Source organism: Andrena cerasifolii, chromosome 7, assembly GCF_050908995.1.
Source record: "Andrena cerasifolii isolate SP2316 chromosome 7, iyAndCera1_principal, whole genome shotgun sequence".
Lineage (NCBI taxonomy): Eukaryota > Metazoa > Arthropoda > Insecta > Hymenoptera > Andrenidae > Andrena > Andrena cerasifolii.
In genome coordinates this window covers 10,065,449-10,087,940 of record NC_135124.1, presented here as the reverse complement: position 1 = coordinate 10,087,940, position 22,492 = coordinate 10,065,449, and the positions used below count along the sequence as shown (strand labels likewise).

General features: G+C 44.6%; 1 protein-coding gene across 7 annotated transcripts in view; it reads left to right on the top strand.

Annotated features, from left to right (window-relative positions):
• LOC143371590 (uncharacterized) overlaps positions 1 to 22,492 on the top strand; it is a 265,689-nt gene that overhangs the window by 109,198 nt on the left and 133,999 nt on the right. The window lies entirely within an intron of this gene.

Genomic DNA, 22,492 nt, shown 5'->3' with positions numbered 1-22,492 from the left:
CACGGATAGTTCAGCTGAGTAGATTCTGATTCGTTTAATTTTCTGCCCGGTGAAATTGGTCGGAAAATTTCCACGGTGATGGAGTTCAACGGTATCCAAACTGTAGTTTCGTCATGTATTAATTAGAACTTAGATGCCTGCAGTAAATGCAATTTCGGTAGGAATAGAAATAAATGAGAAACAGTGTTGGAAAATCTACGGGAAATTTGCTAGCAGCGACTGGAATTTGTCGCAGCTGGAACACGGATCGCTCGGTTTCACTGGATTCGATTCCCTTATCAGCTTTATCCCCCATTTTACGCGACGCAGAAAATCAAGGTGGAATGAAACCGTGGAAAGGGGGAGATCGCGACTCGGTGATTTAAAACGATAGAATAGCGGGTCGGAGGGGCGAAAGAGAGGAAAGAAGATTATAAGTGTCGCGTTCCATTTACCACTCTTCTCCTGCTTTATCCAAAGAGGTTTTCACGCTCGAGCCGAGCCAGCCTCGGGGCAATATCCGTAACAAAATCCCGCCGGGTCCTTCTTGTCTGCTCATTTTCGTGGAGGCCCGTTAAATAAATCGCCCGTGAAAAAAAGCAGCGGTTTGCTTCGAATTCCTGGCAAATTGGCGGAAAAGTGTCGATACAGTCCGCGGAAATTCATCCACCGTAGCTATATGAACACTCCTTATCTGTCTTCATTACACACACGTATTTATTGAACGAGTTTAATCAGCATATCGATGCACACCGACATTCGATTTCCCATTGGAAGTTAAGTTGAAATTAAGGGGTACTCCCTACCTTGACGGGTGAAAAATGACGCGAACTTTCGGAATTTTTTAAAACAGAACCATTAAATATATTTAGTTCCAACTTTGCGACTTTATTTGTCGATCTTTACAGAATATGAAAAAAAAATTGTATGCAAAAATAGTGGTTATATCCGGAGTTATAGTGCTTCAAATAGAGCGCCTTACAAAAATCATATGGTATGGTTAGTATAAAATCAGCCGTTGCAGTTGTCTAAAATAGAAAATTTAAAAATTTCTGTAATCTGTATGAGTGTGGCTATCGTTTGAACTAGATTAAATGAGAAATACTGAAAAATAAACAAAAATTGCAACGTCTAAAACAGACATCGATTTCTGCAAAAAATTGGTTGGTTTTTAAAGTTGCAAAAGTCTAATTTTGCAAAAACCGATTTAGTTTTAGCAGCAACGATAATGGGACATCTACTGAAGGCATGTACCAAGTATGAAGTAAATCGGATAATTAGTTTTTGAGATATGCTAACTAATTCGAAAAACATCGTTTTGAGAAAAATGCGTTTAAAGTTTCAGGTAGGTACCGTTTTTTAAAATTAAATCTTTTTTAAAATGTTGTCTCAATATGTACAAATATAGGCATAAACTTATCAATTAATATAATTCGAGGGTTTCTCTAAAAAAAATCCCAAATATCGCGCTCCTTTTCAGGCCATCACACTAGGCCCTAGGGAGACCCCTTAAACAAGCCAACTGAACAAGTTGCGGGTGCGTGGTACCAAGAACCAGGCAACCCGTGACCTTTTATCAGAGGCAAGAGAAACGTCAAGAACTTCTTTCTCTCAGACACTGCATCAACAAGAATCACATTCTCAAAGTAGCGAACCCCTCGAAATCCCCTATCAACCTTTCCCTTCGATAGCGAATGATTTCATGTATCCTTGCTAACATTTGTTTACCTTTCCTCCTTGCCGCGAGCACGTCCCGGTGAGCGGCTGAATCGACCGAGCAAACATCCGAAACAAAAAGCAGCGGGGGGATGATCAAAGCGCAGCCACGGCATCTAGAGCTTTTTTAGATATCGCTTTTATCCGGGCCCTCTGTCGTTGGAATCAACGAGCGTCATCCGTATTTGTCCCCGGCCGTTTGTCCATGCCGAAGAAGAGGTTTCCCGCCAGCCAGAGGTGGTAATACACCCGAGGGCGGACGTTCCGTCGATCTTCCCGTCGGAGCGAAAGTGGACGGCCACGAGAGCTTTTACGAGAGGGGGCATCTCTGTTCTTCTGTTTACGCGCAACGAGAACCGCTCGAAGTAGAGCCAAGGGATGGCTAGATATCCAGCCGTATCTGGTGTAGTAAATACGAGGGTTATCTTGGCCTCTTCCACCGATGTCCCGCTGTCTGTTGGCGTTGATCAGCGACGCGCAACTCCCTTTCTTCTTGCGAAACAGCTGACAATCTCGACATTGTCTTTGTTGGATCTGATCCGACCCACTGCACTCGAATTGGATGCAAACTACGCCAGGGAACTTCTGTTTAGTTGCTTTCGTACTCCACTTGGACTCTGCTCCGTGTTCTGTTTGCGACGCTGCGCGACCATTTGTTACTCGAATTGGGTAGGCGATGTCTTCGGTGCTAGGTTCTCAGCGGAATTCGATTAGGAACGCGAATGTAGATTCATCCGGGTCTGCCCCAGGTGTGCATGGCCGTCGGAACGACCGAAAATAAAGAAAAAAAAAGTTTGCGAGCCACTGACGCCGGTGATGTAAGGTGGACTTCTGGGGGGTCCTGATAGAACGCTAAGTGCATTTGGCCAGCTTCCAACCGAACGACGACTTGCACGGCTTTCCTGGTCGTGAAATCGCCGTGGCGCACACCCCCCCGAACCCCACCCACCTGTCTCCTTTCTTTCCTCGATCCCTCCGGCACGTCTGTCACGATCCTTCCAACGTTCAATCCCCTTGGAAGTTTTCTCAATTCTTTTTCCCTGCTTCTCGTCTACTTGAATGATCTCTACCGGTCGTTGCTTCCTCGTGGCGGTGTTCTCTCGCGCCGCGGAGGCTGGGGATATTCTCAAGATGGTGCTGGAGCTCCGCTGCGCAACGATCGAGCAGCTTGGGAACCCTGAGTTCACCTTTGCAGCACGTTAATAAAATGAGTAAAATTAATGAAATGAGTAAGATTAATCAAATGAGTAAAATTAATAAAATGAGTAAAATTAATAAAATGAGTAAGATTAATAAAATGAGTAAAATTAATAAAATGAGTAAAATTAATAAAATAAAGATTAATAAAATTAATAAAATTTTCTTGGTGGATCAAGTGTCTTCTGTTTTAAAGAATGGATGGTCGTTTCCCTCCAACATTGATTTCAATTTTAATTTATAAGTTTTTCCAAGACTTAGTAAGACTCTAAGCCTTGTTTTATTTTACGTAATCACTTTCATACCTCTTCACCGCAGAGCACACCAACTCGCTTGCTTCACCGTGAACATCCAGACACGAGCGTCCATTTATCACCGAGCGTTTCATCCTCAGCGACTTTTTCTCGAGCGTCTCGCGACGACCTCGCGCCTAACGAATCGTCCTGCCCCGTTTCGAGGGCCCGGCTCGCGCACCGTCAAAGCGAATTCCCATTCATTTACCTTGAATCATCGCGACGCGATCCTCACCGCGAGGCGGGGGCGGCCGACAGGGGCTCGGAGCACATCCCTTTTTCGTCTCGTTTCGCCCGTAGCTTCTGTGACAGCGTTTTCAGGGCTTTGTGGTCGCGCGCGAGTGCCACCTTTGCAAGAAGCACTCGAGGGCCACGGGACGTTAAGGCGCGTAGGGACGGGAAAAAGCTTGCTGAGACACATTAGTCTCGGCGGGGGTCAACCAGTGAAAATAAATGGCCCATTACTCCACCGAGAGGCAGCTTATACGACAATATCTTCGGTGTACAGCGAGGGTCCTCTATCCTCCTCCTAAAATTTCATGGGCCAACGATTCGCTGAAAACGAAGAGTAACAATTAATCTGGCTGTTATTAATTGGAACCGTGTTACAATTTACCGATGTATTCGCGATAAAGTCCTTTTTTACTCCGACATTACGTAAAATACAAAATTTGTTCTGTTACGATGGTACGCGGAGATATTTGTTTATCGTTGATTGTTAACAGCACAATGTACGCGAACGTGTGCGTGTGTCTCGCGTATGCCGGTGCAAGTGCCACTGACATTCAATCAGGAGACTTAAAAGGGGGGGACTTTTCGTCTTCAACCACCTGTGTTTTTAGGAAAAAGCCCTAAACAGTAAAGTGGTTACTGGCTTTTCGAATTCCTGGACTTTCCATGTGAGTAATAATATTTGATAAAAATTCTGTAAGAAAATAGGCGATATGTCTATTGGAATTTGAAAGTAGGTACTATGTTTGTTTGAAACAACGAATGCAACGTTCAAACGCCTTGAATGCGATCTCGAATGTTAGGGAGTAATAGAACCGTAAATACTACGGCGAAACGATAGAACCTGTTACGTCGTTACTGTCGACCCTCCCGGTTTCTTCTCTCGTCCGAGAAGGGCGTTCGTTCAGTGGCCATTCCTTCCCCCGTTTTTGGTTTTCCCCATGATACCCACGTGTATAGAATCGAACGATTCAATCGGGGGATACGTGACTCATTGTTCGACGATTCTCTTATTTTCTTGCTGATCCCATTGAGATCCGCAATTTCACTATTCATTTGAGAAATCGCTCGCATGCTAGGTACTTTATTTCCGAATTGCTCAACGAAATAGACGAGGACAATACAAAACTTTAGCAGTTTCACTTTAATTATTTTAAGTGCACGTACCAATTCATTAGCTAGTGCGTGTTTATCAACTGCCTCGCTGAACTTTTGAAGTAAAAACCTTCGCATAACAAAACTGAGTTGCAAAAGTCTTCTCGCCATTACAATAATGTATTACCAAAATTTTTTCATCAAAATCGAGCCGATCCCATCCAATTAACCATGCAGCAAACATTCCACTCTCCCAGGGGTTAATTAAGAATCTATCTTTGAATTTCCTCCAGGTTTTCTACGAAACTAGCATTTCTTTCTCCTTTTATTACTTAACTGTACGCCAGGGTATACCTCCGGACCGATGTAACTTTCGAAACAACCGATTTAATCCCTGCACACGATCAGCCCGAAACCACAATCTTCGATCTCCTTCTTTTGCCCACTGGTTCGCAGCTTCCTTGGATTCCACGAAAGGAAAGATCGCGCGCACCTGCCCAGGCGGGTTTAGCCGGACACGCCGGCTAAAAATCGACAAACTTGTCGTCGTTTCGTCTTTCAGTGGCAGCGAAATTAATCGGCGAGGCGGTCTGACGCGTGCCCGGAATCACTTTCGCGAGCCTTTTTGTCCACGAACCAGTCGGACAGGAGAGACTCGATCGAAATCGTACTCGTACACAAGGATTCCACCGAACCTTCTGCTCAATCGGGCGTAGGACGAAAGTCCTGCGTGTTTGTTTCATCTTTTTCAAACTCCCGTTTAATTTACGGAACGGTTCACTTCCCATCCTTGCGATTTCTTGAATCGTGGGAAATTAAATTGCTCGTAGAATTACAGTGGCGTGAAGGATTCGATGTTCAGTGTTTTGTACGAAATAGGGAGTAGTTCAATTTCTTTCGAAGATTGGGACTATGCTATCAAATATCCCTACAAAAATTCTTTACCTTCCCACAGTTCTTGTTAATCTGAATAATGTTTATTCCACACAATTTTCAATGCAAGGCGTGTACGAAAAGTTAGAGAGAGGTAAACTTCAGTCTTCTGGGTACGAATATGTGTCTGACTGCAAACATTCCGTTTCCCCTTGCAGACTTCTATTTCTTCCTCTGTTGCATTCAATCACATAGGTCTATCGTAATTATCCACACCCTTTCTCATGGTATTATAAACATTATTTACAAAATTGTTTCCAGTAAATTTTCCACAAATTTATTAGCAACTCGAAATGCGAAAGGAACCCCGCGCGACGCACATTCCTGCGACAGTCTCCTCTCGTTTCGTAATCTAAATTCGGTCCTCGAAGTATGTATCGATAAACGTAGCGAAGGCTCGTTGCGCATAATTTCGATTGATCTAGCGCGTCCTTCATCCAGGCTGAAAACAAACACGAAGCTTCACACCTTACGCGTAGGTATCATTATCCAAGCTTGTACGGGCAGCGAGACGTCAAGCTCGTTCGTTTCCGTAATAAACGGCGATCGATACTCTTTCATTGAAGCTCGCCGTCGTTCGAGCCGCCAGTCAGCCGTCAGTATCAACATTATCATTAAAAAGATCACCGGCCTCGGTAGCTTATTTCGCGCTGCGAGCAACAGCCTTTCTACTCTCGGCGACGGTAATACGAAACGCGTCGCAAGGTGCTAATGGATACTTGTCGGAAGTAAACGCAGGTGGTGCGTTTTGTTCCCCGTCCGTTGGTCCCCCTGTCTCGCCTCCCCCTCCGTTCCCTCCGTCGGCTTTCCTTCGTTTTTCATCGAAGCCTCTCGCGACGCGTCAATCGCACGCTGATACCGCGGCGTCGTTATTAAAAGAGCGGATTCCATTCGGCATTATTAAAATGGCCACCCCGGCGCGGCTATCTTCGCGCGCGAACGTTTGTGTAATTGACGGTAATAAATAATTCGAACCCCCGGCAGGCGGAAGCGAGACTTCCACTCCGCCTCCTCGCGTATTTCAATTTACCGAGCGTCGTCCGTGACGCAGAATTTCTTTCCACCTACTGTTTTTCTTGCGCCGGGAAACGTAGCGCTGATAAATGGCCCGTCTAATTAATTAATCTGTAGCAGCGACATTCTGGCGTTCGATCGACGCGTCCCTTCGACAATTTCCTCGGTTTCCAGTTGAATTATTGATCCGGCAGCGGCGACATCGCGTTTGATTGAAAAACAGATTGTCGGGGTGGGACGTTGTCGAGCGAGCTCTGAAAAACCGGGGATCTTGCAAACACGTCGCGTTGGTTTCTTTCTCCTCAGATCCCACTTCGATATGCAATATCCGTTTTTACCGTGAATTAAGAAGCATACGCGAAACAAGCTCTCGGCTCTCGTCCCTGGCATTAAGCTGCAGGGGACGTTGATGAAAGCAATGCCGCGCAAAAAGCGAGACCCGAGTAGCCCTCCCCCAGCTGTCGCGATTTTTCCTTGAAGGGAATAAGAGAAAGGTTTTCGTTCGTAAGTTTCGCGAAACACGGATACTCGCGTAGGTCGAGGAGAAATTCAACGCGGCGCCTTAATTACGTTAGTCACATTATGCCACGTTTCCCCCTTGTTTCTGCGTCGTCGCCATCAGTTCCCCGGGTAAACGACGCCCGGCGTCGGTATTGCGCCCGCCAGCGGCCCCAGCGTCGAAAATCGACCGTGAGTTGTCTGTCGTCGGTTATCTCACCTCTCTTTCTCGCCTCTACCCTGGTCGCCAACCCTGTCTTCGATCGGTCGCGTTTTTCCCTTTATCGTGGTTCGCCGTTAATTTCATTCGGGCCAGGTGCAGCGTTAATTTCGCGGCTCGGGCACGCTGCTGGCCGCGCCTCGGGCGGAACGAGCCACTCTGGCGCGTCGCGTTAGGGGCGGGGACTGTCTTTTTAATACGAGAAGGGGATTTAAATTTTTCCCCCGTGAAAAAGTAAGTACTGGCTGCGGGGACGTCGAAAGGAAAAATATTACAAAGCTTGTAATTTCGATGCGCTTTCTCTTACTTGGGAGGCTTTAATAGATTAGCAGCCTGAGGTTTCGACCGAAGCTAGTGTATTATATCGAGTAGGCAGCGTTCCTTTTATTTCTCCCAAATTTGATAGATTATTCCCGTCGGTCGTAAAGTTCGAGAGGATCCCGAGGATAATTAGCGAAAGGTGGCGCAAAGCTTATCATCCGATTTCCTAAGTCTATAACTTTGGTCTTAAATGAAACGTGGCACTGCTTGTGGCAAGTATAATGTATCGAGACTTTTAAATTTTGACAGCAAGTTTCAAAGATAGTATCCAACAAATGACAGCTATTCGAGTTAATGCAAAGGGTACTATTTATTGCATTTTGCATGGTACTGTGAAGAATTTGTGGGGTCAGATTTTCGATTTCGCGTTGAATATCGTAAAGTGGGATGTTCGCGTAAACCAATGCCTTCAAATGGCCTCAAAGAAGGAAGTCTTTAAACATTCGTCTGAGTTTACGTTGCGTCAAAACCACTGACGAATTATTACATAAAAACATGGACACAAACTTCCGCGTTCTTGAAGGGTATACTTTATGGACGATACATTTCTTGAATTTCTTCTGTTAAAATGTAAAACTTCGCTGACATGTACCTGAGATTAAAAAAATTAGCTATTAACATCGGGCGATGCCACCTTCGTCTTATGGTGTATTCAGCATGATCTTCGCGTTTTTAACCTCGCAAGTCCAGTAAATCGTCGAGTCCCCGCGCCAATGGGGACACGCTTTCATGGAAGGTGCGAAATGCGTGTGTACCAAGCCCGAATTAGTCAGATGGTGCGAGCGGCCACGGTCCCAAACGTGTACGCATTCTAATTAGATAGACACGGCAGGCTGCCCCCGTCGATGAAAGATACCACGTCGGTTGACGCGTTCTGCTCGAAGAATTTCGAACGGTCGCAACACGCCTTCTCCTATACAAAGAAATTAACGTTTATCGCGGCGCGGGGAGCTAATTAAATTTATTTAGGTCGTATGCATTTTTCCAACGACCGTGGAAAAACGAGACATGCATTAGCGTGTCGAGTGTTCATCGGGGTGCTGTAATTCATAGTCACGGCGACACTTGACAGCATAGCCACGAAGAATACCGATGCGTAGATAAGCGACGGTGCACTTGACAGACTTTTCGATACCCATACAACAATGGTGCAGCATTAAAGCGACACGATTAAGAATTATTGCTACTAAGACTATTCAAATTATTCAGAGACCTCTCAGTGGCATGTATTTAATTCAAGAAACATTGATACTCGAATCATTTCAACAACGAACTTGTATCAGTCCAGAATTGGGCAAAATGTAATCTAATTATAAATTACAAATTACGATTAAAATGTAATTGTGTAATTGATTCACACATTATTTTCTGTAATTGTTAATTCAGGTAGTTGACCACAATTTTGTCAATTGACTACTGTTACATTTTAATCGTAATTTGTAATTAGATTACATTTTGTCCAACTGTGTATCAGTCATTCTCCCCCATATTCGTGTTTCTCTTTACAAGAACACGATTCCTCACGATCTGTCTATTCCTAATATCATTTAACCTCTCCCTAGTGGCTCGGAAACTTTCTTCGCACTTCTGTAAACTCCCTCAATCTCTCCACTTCTTTCAGCAACAACTGAACCGAAGTCGCTGAAGCTCGAGGCACGTGGAACGTTAGGTAGCCAGAGGTAGGCAGCCGCGACAAGCCCGCTGCCACACTTTTCTTTCCCAGATGGTTTATCGAGCGTTGGGTATCGTATCGGTATTGATTTTTCCCCGGCGATTTCACACGACATTCCAAACACTGTCCCCCGTTGCGTATCGCGGCTGATCGGGGCTCGCCTAGTCCTTATCGTTGCTCCTCGGGCCTGATCTCTTTTTATCAGGCCACGAGGAACGCGTTCGACAAGAATACAGGGCTGGGGCGAAAGGCGGCAGGGCAGGGTTGAGCGGGGTGGGGTGGGGGGGGGGGGGCGAAGAGGAGAGGATCCGACGGAGGAACGGCGTACATGTAAGTGGGTAACGCTTCGTGCATGCCAATCGTAGGCCGTATATCTCGTGGTACTTAGGCTGATCGTATCTCAGTCGACAGAGCGCGCGCTTGTTCAGCTGCACCGGCCCAGGACTCTCTTCGGTCGCCCTTGGAACAGGATGTTCGGCTTTATCCTGGCCACGGTGCACCGTATCCGTGAGATACAAATTGTGCTTTCATTCCACGATGATGAACCGCCCGAGCCTCTTTTCCACCGATTTCAGAGGCGACCACTCCCGAGAAATCGAAGATTCCTCGCCGCTCCGTTGTCGCAGTAAGAGACGGACCGTTTGCGCACGTGTCCGGACTGTAAAAATGTCGAGCCGTGGAAACTCGTTGCAAAAGAGGCTGCCCGAGGAGACGTAATGACTCTTTCGCGCGCAGCTACTTAGGGACCGGTTCTGACAGATTTCGCGAAAGAAGACGCGCGTGGATTAAGCGCACGGTGTTACTTAAATGTTCGTATCGTAATTATGCGCAATTATTGCTGCTGGCTTAACGATTCTTTCAGAGAGGAAGGGTGCCGTAACGACGTGTTTCGCGCACGTTCGCGCGAGAGTCACTTGTGACTTAAGGGGTCTGGGGCCATCAAACGCGTGTACTGTTATTCTGATTGTGGTGCAGGTGGAATGGTGGATGCGTAACTTAAACGCTACTACGCGAATTTAAAGTTAAACAGGTTCATACGAACCTAGAATTTAATTTAATTAACAAGTTTATAGAAACCTAGAATTTAATTTAATTAACATTACTACCCTGCTTAAACTATTTCGCAGCGAGGTACAGGTTTCGCTATAATTCTTACTAATTTTAAAATCACCTAATGCCATACCTCTAGAAATTAGAAATAGAATTAGCTGGGTCTTACTGCGCGATACAGTCATCTATTCAACAGGCACGTGAGTGGTTTAGAGACAGGATCCCGGCTACTCAGCGACCGCGATCTAAAAAGCAGCAGCGCGTCGACTAAACGCCTCCCTAGGAGCGAGAGGATAATCATTTGCGGCCCAAGGGTCGAATCAAACAGGATCATAGTGGGCTTTAATTAACGATTATAAACGGTCCCGATCATAACTCAAAGCGTCGAGTGTCCAAGCACCCGTTCACCCTCTTTTTCGTCCTGGACCCGCGTGCGGTCACTTTACTTCCCCCGTCTCCTTGCCGCCCCTCTGCGCTCTTACGCGAATGGTTTTCACGGCGCGGTTACGCTCGCAGAAAAAACGAACGATCCAGCAACGCTCGAGCAGGACCTCGCGGCTTGTTCTTACCGCAAATGTGCGGCACGGCCGAGCTGCCTCGTCGCTGATATATTAACCGAGAATCTGAAAGATTAAAAATGAATTTATTATCGTCGAAACCCGGAGGGGGGGGGGGCGGGCGGGGTGGAGGCGAGGCTGGTGGTACTTCGTGGAGGTCGTACGTACGCGCGATCATTTTTACTCGCGGCGACGGAGATTTATTGCCGCGAAATTAACGTAACAATTTTCATGATTAATGCGCGGCGCGGAATTTTTTCGGCCCCCATGCCAGAACTCGCTAGGGAAGTGCACGGGGTTACCGAATTGGCTGAAACTTTGCGCGTGGTTAATGCACACCTTGTGTGATTACATGCGAAACGCGTTTGGAGTATTATTTAAAGGTTGGAAAGAAAATGGAGTTGAAAGTTTTCTCTTTATTATAGCCAGTGTTAAATAGGATTTCCTTTTGAGGGAGTGTGGCATTTAGGTGTAAAAATATTCAGTATCATGGTGAAGATTATATTACTCGCCCGATAGTACTGTTGTTTCTCCAAATTCCCAAGCTTCTGCGTTAAAAAAAAATTCGGTAAGCGTGTCCGTTTTCCCATATACCTCGCCGACACTTTCCCCCGTTCGCGGAATCTGCCTACCCGCTGCTGCTCGATAAAGTAGCCTCGATAAACTGCATACGTCGCGCATCAATATTGTATTGATACGCGGATAACATCGTATTTGCGTTTATATCGCCGCGTCATCGGCAGCGTATCGCGCGACGAGTGCGTTCCATGTATCTTGCACGTCCCTCGGTATCTTTCCTCGCGTGTACTCGCGTTTGTAAAACACGCTAATACCATCTTGATCGGGCGGAGAGCGCCGACTCTTAATTGCATTAGAAAAAGAGGAAAATAATGCAGCAGACTGGGAGGGAAGAGGGGAGAAGAAGCCTCTAAATTACGACGTTCGTCCCGAGCACTCTATTTAAACGTCGTTTATGATACCGCCCCGCTTCCCATGGAAAGCCGCAGCCCCGTGGCACGTCGGGGAAATTAATTAATACACCTGAGGCCGCGTAATGGCGAACGGAGAGGGGTGGGGAGGGAGGGGGGGGCGTAGACAATGGCCGTTGCAAAAGAAGGAATGCTTATCTTTACCTGGCCGCGCTGGAATTCATAAATTGTACGCGCCACTTGCGGGCTCCGCACCGAGACAGGGCCTCCGCGAAGCGGAGGACGGCACCTCAAAAATCATTTCCGAGAACGGACCTTGAGAGATCTCTCACCGATTGCTCGCTCACTCCCACGCGTCCCACAAAGACGGGGGCCCTCGCCGACGCGTGGCTCGTAACCCATAAACTCCGCGGATCGTTCAAGGTGAAGCGAGAAGAGGCGCATCCACGGCCGAACACGAGTAGGCCTGGAAGTCGTGCATCAACTCCGCTCCGGTAAATACCCTTGGACACTCTCCGCGGCATCGGGGGCCCCGCATTTTCTGTCTGCGACCGCCGCGACGCTTCCCGATTCAACCTCCAGACGACCCGGCGTCACTTGCCGCGAATAAATTAACCTCGCCCCCTCCTGCCATCTTTTACACCCGTTTCGCCTCGATGCCCGTTTTGATAGCATCGCCTTTCGCTCCCGTCGTAATTCCTGCCTACTTGTCCCCGACGACTGTCGATTATTGCCACGATTTACGGGCGTCGTCAACGATCACACTGTGTCCACTGTGCGCTCGATGAGGGGAAGTGTGATTGGATCGGAGAAATGTGTTTGGCGGGCAGTTTTTTTTAGTAGACTTGAGGCATCGAGGCGGGTAGGTCTACGAATTTATTATTTTCAATGCGTACACACAAAACTTCGCGTTCTTCTTATTCAGTGACTGGAAAGTTAAGGGCATAGTTTATCCGCTGAAAACTTGGATATTGGCAAAGAGGGGCGCGAGATTCGTGGAAAAACCGAAACAGGGCGATTCTTCATGTCAATATGAAAGGAAAATATGTGGAGAGAAATTATTTCCCAAAAGGTTCCGTTTTCAAGCAAAGTCATTTTAAAGATTCGTCTGACTAATTATCGATTTTACTACTTTCGCGGTGCATTAGAGGTGCAATTACTGTCACCATTCGTCTGAACCCTCACTGAACAGTAATTCCACGTTCTGTAATCAAAGCAGACGTCTTAATAGTTGATGATATAGCAATGAATCTGTGCATCAAAGTAAATTAACTTCTCCACCAACATTTTAAGCCTCCTCTCAAATCTCTACAGGAATAAAAAAATGTTGGTAAATCAGAAAAGACGTAGTCTTTGGCATGCAATCTTTTTTCATCCATAGCATGAGTAGAATAAGCTTCCAAAAAGTTCGCCACTTGTTTCCAATTCCACACTCCACATGTTCGCAACATGTATAATCAATTTATAAGCTTCCCGAGCTGCTTGCACAGCGAAACCGCCACTGCCAGAGCCCCCCAGTGTGATCCCATTCGCCCATTTACCATCACTTCGTTTCGCACAAGATCCTATTCCTCGCGGTTCGCAGATTCTCATGAAAATTCACGGAATCCTTGACCCAAGAGTGTTCCGTGTCCGTGAGTCCCTCCCGCTGGTTGCATCGTCCCTGGTTCGCCGCGCGGTTTAACCTCCAGACGGAACAGCTACGGTGTGTCGTGTGTATCAGATGGTTGTGCTGGTCCGCTGCCTCGGCAATGTCAGTACCCACGACGGCCAAATGTGCCCGCTTCTTCGTGTATCCCGTCCCGTACTCGTTCACGGTCTGATTCTCCCCCCGGACGCCGATTCATTTCCCACATTTTTATTCCCTCGATTTCGTCCAGCCACTCTGCCTTTCCTACCTTCCAGCCGGTCCCTTCGGGAATTCGTCATTGCCCAGATGGCGGAGAGCGTGATTTCTTCACTCGCCAATTCTATCGCCGGAATAAAATTCTTTTTTTATGACTAGTCACTGGTGATTGTGGCCATTTCGTTGCGTAGGTAATTATCGAGGCAGCTTATCTTTTAGAGGTGCCATAAATTACAGCGGAGCTCTAACGGATCCACTGTCACGATGATCTCGATTAATTGCTCGTGACGTGTTGTTAATTGTATGATTTATCGGAAGGAAAGAAATATATGTGCACGGTGCCCGTAATTTGGCTGTTTGCAATCATCGATCTCTATTTGGGCGAAACGGTTGAGGAGGCCCGTCATGCATTATCATAATATTAGCATCTACGAATTCGTGGAAGCCTGTAATTTGCATTTCGAGCCCGCGCTCCACCGTGGTTCCACGTACATCTCCATCGGGCCGGTGTGTTTCGCAGTGACTATTCAAGGTCAACCGGAGAACCGCCACGTGGCGGTGACACACGCGTTAAACTCGAACGCAGAGGGCCATTTCTGGAAGGAGCCGAAGAAAGGCCCCTCATTGGAACTCTGCGCGTCATCTTCGCGCGCCGTTCCCATGTACAATTTTTCCCCTTCGTTCTCCTCGTTTTTTCTCCGTCTCCCTTCTTCGATCCAGCAGCGTTTGCTTTATCCCTCAAGGTGAAGACGCTTTTTCCCTGCCGGAGTCCGTGCAGGCTTTTGAATCTTTGCCGCGGACGATTCAAGCGTGCGCGCGAAAAACGACGAACAGGAAGCTTGTCAGCCGGCGGTTATCATTTGCATTTGATTGCAATGTCAGTTGATGAATACGTGTTGGTAGGTTAATCGCAGTAGGAACCTACGCTACTTTTACCTTCGGAATAGTTCAGCATTGAATATTTGAGGCATTTAAATCCTGGTGATTGTGTAATTAAGTGGGTCTGTCCACTGTAATGGTTTGAAAAATTAAGCTCTTTTTAAAGATTTTTTTCTCAGTAAATGCAACATATAATGAAGTAAATCCTTTTCGTATTTATTAAGCTACTATTATATTACACACAAAAAAAATAAAAAGAATAGGTATTTTTAATTTGTTTTAATTGTTTCTTTACAGCGTCAATATGGCACCTAAAAAAAATACAAAATTCGAAAAGATTCGTAATCTGTATCAGTGTCACTATCGCCCGTAACTCAATTGACAATTTTTGTTGAAAATTAACAAAATGAGGCTGGTTTGAAAAAAAGTTTGACAAAACACCTCAAAGGATGTTTTCTCGAGTGTTCCCGGAGAAAAATTTCGGTTATTTTAAGATTTATTTCATTATATGTTATATTTACTGAGAAAAGATTCTTTAAAAATAATTAAATTTTTCGACCGATCAAAGTGGAAACCTGTATCGTCCAAAATTCAGCACAACCTGTAAGGCAACCTGAATTGCTTGCCTCGTTGCCACAATCCCAGACTGGGACTTGTTTAAATTCACGTTGATATCCTTTCCATCAATAATAGAGGTACCCTGGAACTATCAGATTGCCAATTCATGAGCATCGACCATCCATAGGCGTCGAAAATTGAGCGTAAATACATCCTTCAGCTGACCTTAGGCTGTTCCCTTTCTCCCTTTAAGTCGCCAGTTTATTCATCTGGAAGCATCGAATATACCCTTTGGGATTGCTCCGATCGATCGTAACTCCCGCATGCATTCACCGATGGATGAACTTATAAAAGTTTCCGTAGGGCCAGCGTCGTTCGATCGTAAACTCAGTCGTGAACGGCGGACGAGTTTCTGGCAGATTGTACGGGAAGCGAACATTGCCAGTAGTGTTCCTGATTTCTCCATATTTTTTGTTTCTCGAGAAATCAGAAATGAGATCATATTTCTTGAGAATTCTCGAGAAATTGAAAAAATATTGCAAAAATTATATTTTTGGAATAATTTTGATAATATTTTTATCAATAACACAAGGAAACTTTAACTAAATGATTATTTCTACCTAATTTATACAAAACTTGTGTAAATGAAAAAATAGATATTAAATATAATTGGTAAATTTATTTATTTAATAAAATTTGTACAAAGCGAAACATTACTTTTTGGTTTTAAAATTTATTTTAAATCCAAATTATTTTAAAATTTATTTATCTTCTGCACTGTGATTTTTTATTGGAATTCATATAGGTACTAATGTTATTAATAAGATGTATTATAAATTGTTGATGTGTTTATACGTTCGCGATTAACTAGTAATACATTCATTTACGAAAATAAATCAGATTTATAATATTTTTCCTAGACTTAAGTTTCTCGAGAAATTATAGTATTTCTCGAGAAATAAGAAGTAAGCAATTATAAAATTTCTCGAGAAATTCCCGAGAAAGCATTCTCGAGAAGGAACACTAATTGCCAGTTAGTTTGAAACGGCCATTGCACCCGCCCTTGTGCAAAGTGAATTCCCTGTGACAGTATTTCTCTGTAGTAGCACACATTTGTTTGTTGCCGAGTCGGAGCTGAAAGACTTTCGATTAAAAATAGAGATTCATCCAGAGGGAAACTAACAGCAACGAATTATTCGCGAGAAGAGTGCAAGACAATAAAGGCATAGTTGTTATTAAAATAGAGAGGCGTCAGTTCTCCGTTCGCGTGTGTTTGCGTCGTGGACGGAGTTGCAGTCGAGATCGTTTATCGATCCGGTACCGAGAATCGAGGATACACTATTAACCCTCGTACAACGAATGCAGGGTCATTTTGATCCAACTCTGACAAAGTCGATCACGATGTTACATTTGCGACGGCAATGGCAAACTATAGTATAAGATGCCTAAATTGCAATAACAATGTTTGTAAAAATTATACAGGAGATACACCTATTTTATGTATCAAATATACGTAAATATATTTTTTTAATATATTTTTTATTACCTATTTATGTGAAATTAATTCATTTTATGTTCAATTTTTTCGTGAAACCCGTTTACCATAGAAATGTTGCTATGGGTCAAGCTGACGGTCTTACGCGACCATATCCACCATTCGTCTTCCGAGGGTTAAATTGACGCGGAGAAGAGCGAGCTGGAAAATGGATGATGCGCTGTCTACGCGGCTCAATGTCAAGCACCAATCAGCTACTGGCTCGAAGCGAGTTCCGAGAGTTCTGGATGACGATAATAAGAAGGCTCGCGTCGTCGGACGTGTTCGTTGAAACGAACCGTTATCGTCGCCTCTTTGGAACGGCACAATTAATTAATCTGTCCCCCGGAAACGCGTTCTAAAAGTTCTTTATTTCGTCGCGGGGCGGAACGACGCAACGCGCATACGTAAACGGTTCTTGGAAGTCGTCGGATGCGATGGAAAATCACGAGGGAGTCACGTTTCTGTACGTTAATTAAGCATAATTTCGATTCGACGGGGATTCCAATTTTTCTTAACGAACACGCGGGGAGTGGTGGAAAGTTGAACGAGTTCATCGTGACGTATGCTTTGTAAAGTTTTCTCAATTAATTCTCCCTTTTATTTGCTAATCTAATACATTCTAAAATAAAATTGCATAATTTTTGTCTTCCAATCACACCCCTTTGAACACTGGGCAACAGCGAAAAATCTGCACGATCTAGTAATAATTCATTCCCTGACGATTTTCTCCGATACAGTGTTTATCACAAATGGAACATCCTGTATGTCTACCGCGGGGCAGTTTAATGTTAATGTGACGCGTTTACAACGGAATTATTCTCGAACACGGTGCCCGAAAACGTCTCTAATAAAAGAACCAGTCATCGCGCCGCGGATCCAGAATTAATTAGAATTCCAGACGCGGTGTGCGTGTTGGTTTGGCGAAAAAAAAAAAGAAGGAACGAGGGAACCGAGAGCGTGCTGCGCCCTGTCGCACGACATAACTCGTCGAATGCTATTTTCGTCGATCCCGACGAGATCCTATCCATACAGGGGGTGACTCATTATTACCGCAGAGGTCAGAGAAGGAGAGACCACGGTGGAATTATGTTCTCCGAGAACCACAGTCGACGACGATGAGCGCCTTTTGAATAACCACTGGCTGACCTCACCGATCCGCTATACGGCGCAGAGGTGTCCACAGCTCGTGGACGTATTGCTGAGCCGCTTGTCCATCGACCAGGCCGCGATTCTCGTTCGATTCGACGTGCACGCATCGGTTTAATTATCGTTACCGAGAAACCTTGCTCGTATATCGTTTGCCGCGTCCTTGCTTCGCGCTCGATCCGATCGAACCGCTTCAGGTGCCCGGTGCCCCGTAATTGAGCAGTTCTGCTCGAAGTAACGTTCCATAATTCCATTACGTTCTTCGATAACGACATTACTTTTCTATATTTCGTTAGGTCCCGTCGAGTCTGAAATCTACAAGCAGAAGTTTCCAATTATTGTTCCGCTTCGTAGCTCGTTGTCAGTCCACGTTCTCTTATCTCCAGGGGTCCAATGAAACTGTTAAAATTTTCAATGAATTATTAAATAACTGTAATTTTATGACTATTATCTTTTCTGTTCTGAGAAAATTGTTATGCAATGCAGTGCGTTAACTGAAACTTTTGTTCCATATATTTTTCTGTAAATAAGGAACTTTTATTTTCCTGGCAGTAGAAAAAAGTTCTAGTTCAATAGGAATATTTATTCTACTATGAAAAAGGTAATGTTTCGACACTTTTGCCAAGCAGATTTTCAGGAAGTGTTTGGGGTAGATAGAATTGAAGTTGATACCTTAAACCGTTCGATAAAAATAATTATAAGAATTACAATGTGCTTTTTCTTCCATATTAAATTTATCCTGCTTCCAGTTCCTTAAATAATACTAATTAAAAAAATGTTCCTACCTTTTACATTTTACCCTTAAATATCTGTTCAAAAGTAAACGATCCTGCAGAACTTTTATTAATCGAACATAAAATAACTATTAAAACCGAACTCTCACAGGAGAGTTAAAGTGTTAGCGTACAAAGTAAACTTACATCAGAAAATAAATGAGAAGTTAAAATTTCGATAAATAACTTTTATTTACATAAATGAACAGTGTCATTCGACCCCGGCTTATCTCCGGTGTCCATATCTCACGCCTGACACATAAACACCATCTTCGGATATTACTTACAGTAATTGCAAGGAATCTGCCGATTAGCTGAATCAGTAGAGCAGCCAAATATCTTGCAATCCCGCGATAGAGATACTCCGACGATTTCCACCAGCCTCCCATTGAAGGAAGCCAACCAAACCCGCGTCACCCGTTTAGACCCATTCGAAATTGCATCCCGCAATAAAATTCACCGGTAAACGATCCCGCAGCGTAATCGACTGACCAGTCGAGTGCATAAAGTAACTCGCCTAGTCGCCGCAGCCGAGCAGGGGACCCAGCGGAGCCGCTTTAATTGCCGCCGATTATAAATGCTTTTCACAGCCCGATCGGTATCGGTTCGGCTACCGGCGTGTCCATAGGCGAGGTGTGAACTCCAGATAATATGGTAATGCCCGGCTGGCGGTATCTTTACGGCGATAAGGCGATGATAAAAAGGGTGAAGGCGCTGTTGGCGGGGCGGGCGAAAGAGCGCGCGACGAGGAGGCTCGGTTGGCCAGAAAAGCGGGAGCGCGTGATATTACACGCCGCGGGACACGCATGCCGAAGCCCCGCAGAATCTCGGTGGTATCTTTTCTAAGCGGCGCGTTACAAGCGGTCCGCGTCCGCTCGTGTATCGCGCTCGCGAGATATATAACGCGTTAATTAAATTCTTATCGGCCCGATTATCGCGGCTAATCCGCGCGGCTCGCCTCGCGCGAGCCCCTAGCTGCTTTATGACGGCGCGCGAGTTGCACGACCGGGATCCTTGCCGCGATAATGAGGCGAATATCCGAGGAGCGAGCCCAGCGAGCCGATGGGGATCATCGTTTACGACCCAGGCGAGGATTAGCGATTTTTCTCAGACCGTGGTTTTAAGAGGGGAACGGCGGTATCGTTGACGGCACTCGATGATCCTGCGTGACCACTGCGCGCTATCTGTCGCGAGGATGATGCAGCGGCTGTTATTTTATCTCCTCCTGGACTCGAGCGATGGGTCTGCGGTCTTTAGGAGTGATGGATATCAAATGGTTCAGCTTTCTTTCAGACTTTCAGGGAGATTCGAACGGACCACGGATTTTTATTATTATTATTATTATTAAATTAACGGGAGAACCCTTTAGATACAAAGTATGTAACAAATTAGTTCAAAGATAAAGTAAATATAACAAAAACATAAAATAACATAAAATAAAATGTAAAACAATAAAATAAAATAAATAAAAACAATAAAATAAAATAAATAAAAACAATAAAATAAAATAAATAAAAACAATCAAAACAGTCTGAGCCCCAAGACCTAATCACAGCACCAAAGGTGCTTAAATTAATTTAAATTAAATTAAATTACTGAGATAACAGTCTCCTAAGCAATTGGTTCCCGAACGAAGCGAAGGAGACAGCGAACACGTCTATGTCAGCGGGGCACTGGTTCATCTCATCCATAGCACGATTTAAGGGATCGACTGTATAGTGATAATATTCAGGGACACCCGATGCAAAAAGAGGTCTCGGACGCAATGTTCGTTGTGGGGCTCGGAGACGAATCAGTGCGACTAAATCCTGGCACTTAATCTAGCCATGGATTACTTTGTACAAAAATAATAGATCAGAACAGACACGGCGGTGACTGAGATTAGAAAGCCTCATCATTCGCAAAGCTGGACTGTAATCATGGTCATCAAACCGCGTAGGGCTACCAGTAGCTCTCGTAGCAAATCTATGAAACTTAATAAGTGCGTTCCTTGAATTATAAGTTTTATAGGAGTCGTATGCTTTTTGAATTGGCAGGGCGAAGTAGTTTATGATGTTTCTTATTGATAAGCAAGAGGAGTTTACGTGGGATTGCTCGTAAATCAGCTCGTGTTCCGATAGGCGTTAGTAGATGGTCTCCACCGTACGCAATTCCCGCAGAAAGAAACATTCTCGAGCTGCCGTCACTCTGGTTGATTAAGAACGACGTTCGAGTAACTATCCTGAATACGCGATTCCGGCGAAGACGTTAAAAGAAGCAATAAATGGTTGATGGTGCTTGAGCGAGATTTTCAGACAGAGTTCCATCTCAATCAGACTGAATATAAATAACAGACGATGTGGGCTGTGCTCCAACGAACCTACCGGGGCCGGATGTGAATGTACAGATATATCAAACGTGCGTTCGTGCGTGGAACACGGATTATTAGATCCACTCGGGCACGAATTATCGCGCTTGCCGGTGGGAATATAATTTTGGTGTCGGGCAAATATTTCAATAATCGATGATTAATGTTAAATAATACCTGAAATCATCCGCCGTACCCACTCAGCTTCCATTCCATACGCCAAGGAGCAGCGTACACCTACCTACACGTATCCTTCGGGTTTTCCAAAGGAACAAAGAAGTAACTTTGCTCGAAGGGTGGAGCATTGTTCCCGCGTTATCCCCCGATTTCCAGGATCGCGTTCCGCTGTCGATCTTTCCCTCGTTTTCAATTATCCGTGCTTCCAGACGCGTACCGTCGCCGCGCTCTTTACCACCGCGAACCGCCCGAAAGAAGCTAAACGAGCCCCGGCGCTCGTTAAATAAATCGATTTCCTTCCGTGCCCGCCGCCTTTGTTTCACTTTTAATCCATCTCCACTTTGTCCCGCCTTCTACGGACCACGAGCGCTCGTCATTATCCGTATCCTCTCTTTCATACGACGAATTATCAGAGGTATAAATCTCCCAGGCAACATGAGCTCGCCTCGTGTCTCCCAAGCTGCGCATAACCGGCCGGCCAATTATTTTCAATTAGCTGCGCCGTGTACAGCGGCGCTCGTAATTTCTTAGCTCCGTTTTCGGCTCGCCTTCGCCCATTCTCGTAGCTTCCACGATAATTGTCGGGCATCCCTCGAATCCGTCTGCAATTTTCCGACATTTTTACTCGCTCTCTTTCTTCCCGCGCAGCGAACCGCCGCTCGCTGTCGCGCAACCGTGCCCGAGGCACGGGCGAGCGCGGGGATGTCACGAGAAGCCTGCTCAATTTCGGGTAATTGTATTATCGAGTCGGTTGTTGAATGATTTTTAACTCTAATGACTTCTTAAGTAACTTTTTTACCTGCCATACTTTTGGGGCATTTTAGTATGCTTAAACACAGTGGTGGTCGTGTTTGATTATAGTTCGTCGAGCGCATGGGGTGGCTTGATAACACTATTAAACGTATCCTCGTGATCGACGAGTGGGGTATTATATATACTTCGTGCTTCATTTTCGGCTGATCGAAATCTTGCGGAGGTATTTTTTAAATATATAGAAATTTCTGTTTCAGGTATTCGCTACGAATTTTGTCGTAAAATTATCGCTTTATGATAATTAAATTGCTGAGATAATTTGAATTAGTAGATAAATTCCTACAATTGATCCACGGTTTCGTAAAGAATTAATATTTATTGGTGAAGGTAAATTGATTAATGAAATATTTGCGATTTTTAATAAAGCGTTGGATTTTACTTTTCTAATAAATTTAGATTTTATCACAAAATTTAATTATTAAGTTTTCGTAGTAGGGAATATTTTGACGAACATATTTTCATCGTTTAGGCAATATGATAATCGTTATTAGTCTTATTGGGTATAAATAAATTTTATAAATAAATATATTATTTGAATTAACATAATTACTTAAATAAAATTCATTTAATTTAGGGGTTAATAAGTAACTTAATAAAGACACTACTATGATAATAATTATTATAACAATCTACACATTTCTTGCAGGTATTGTTTCTATTCCCACCACTAATCTGTTAGAATCTTAGGAACCTCTCTATTATCAGTGTCAT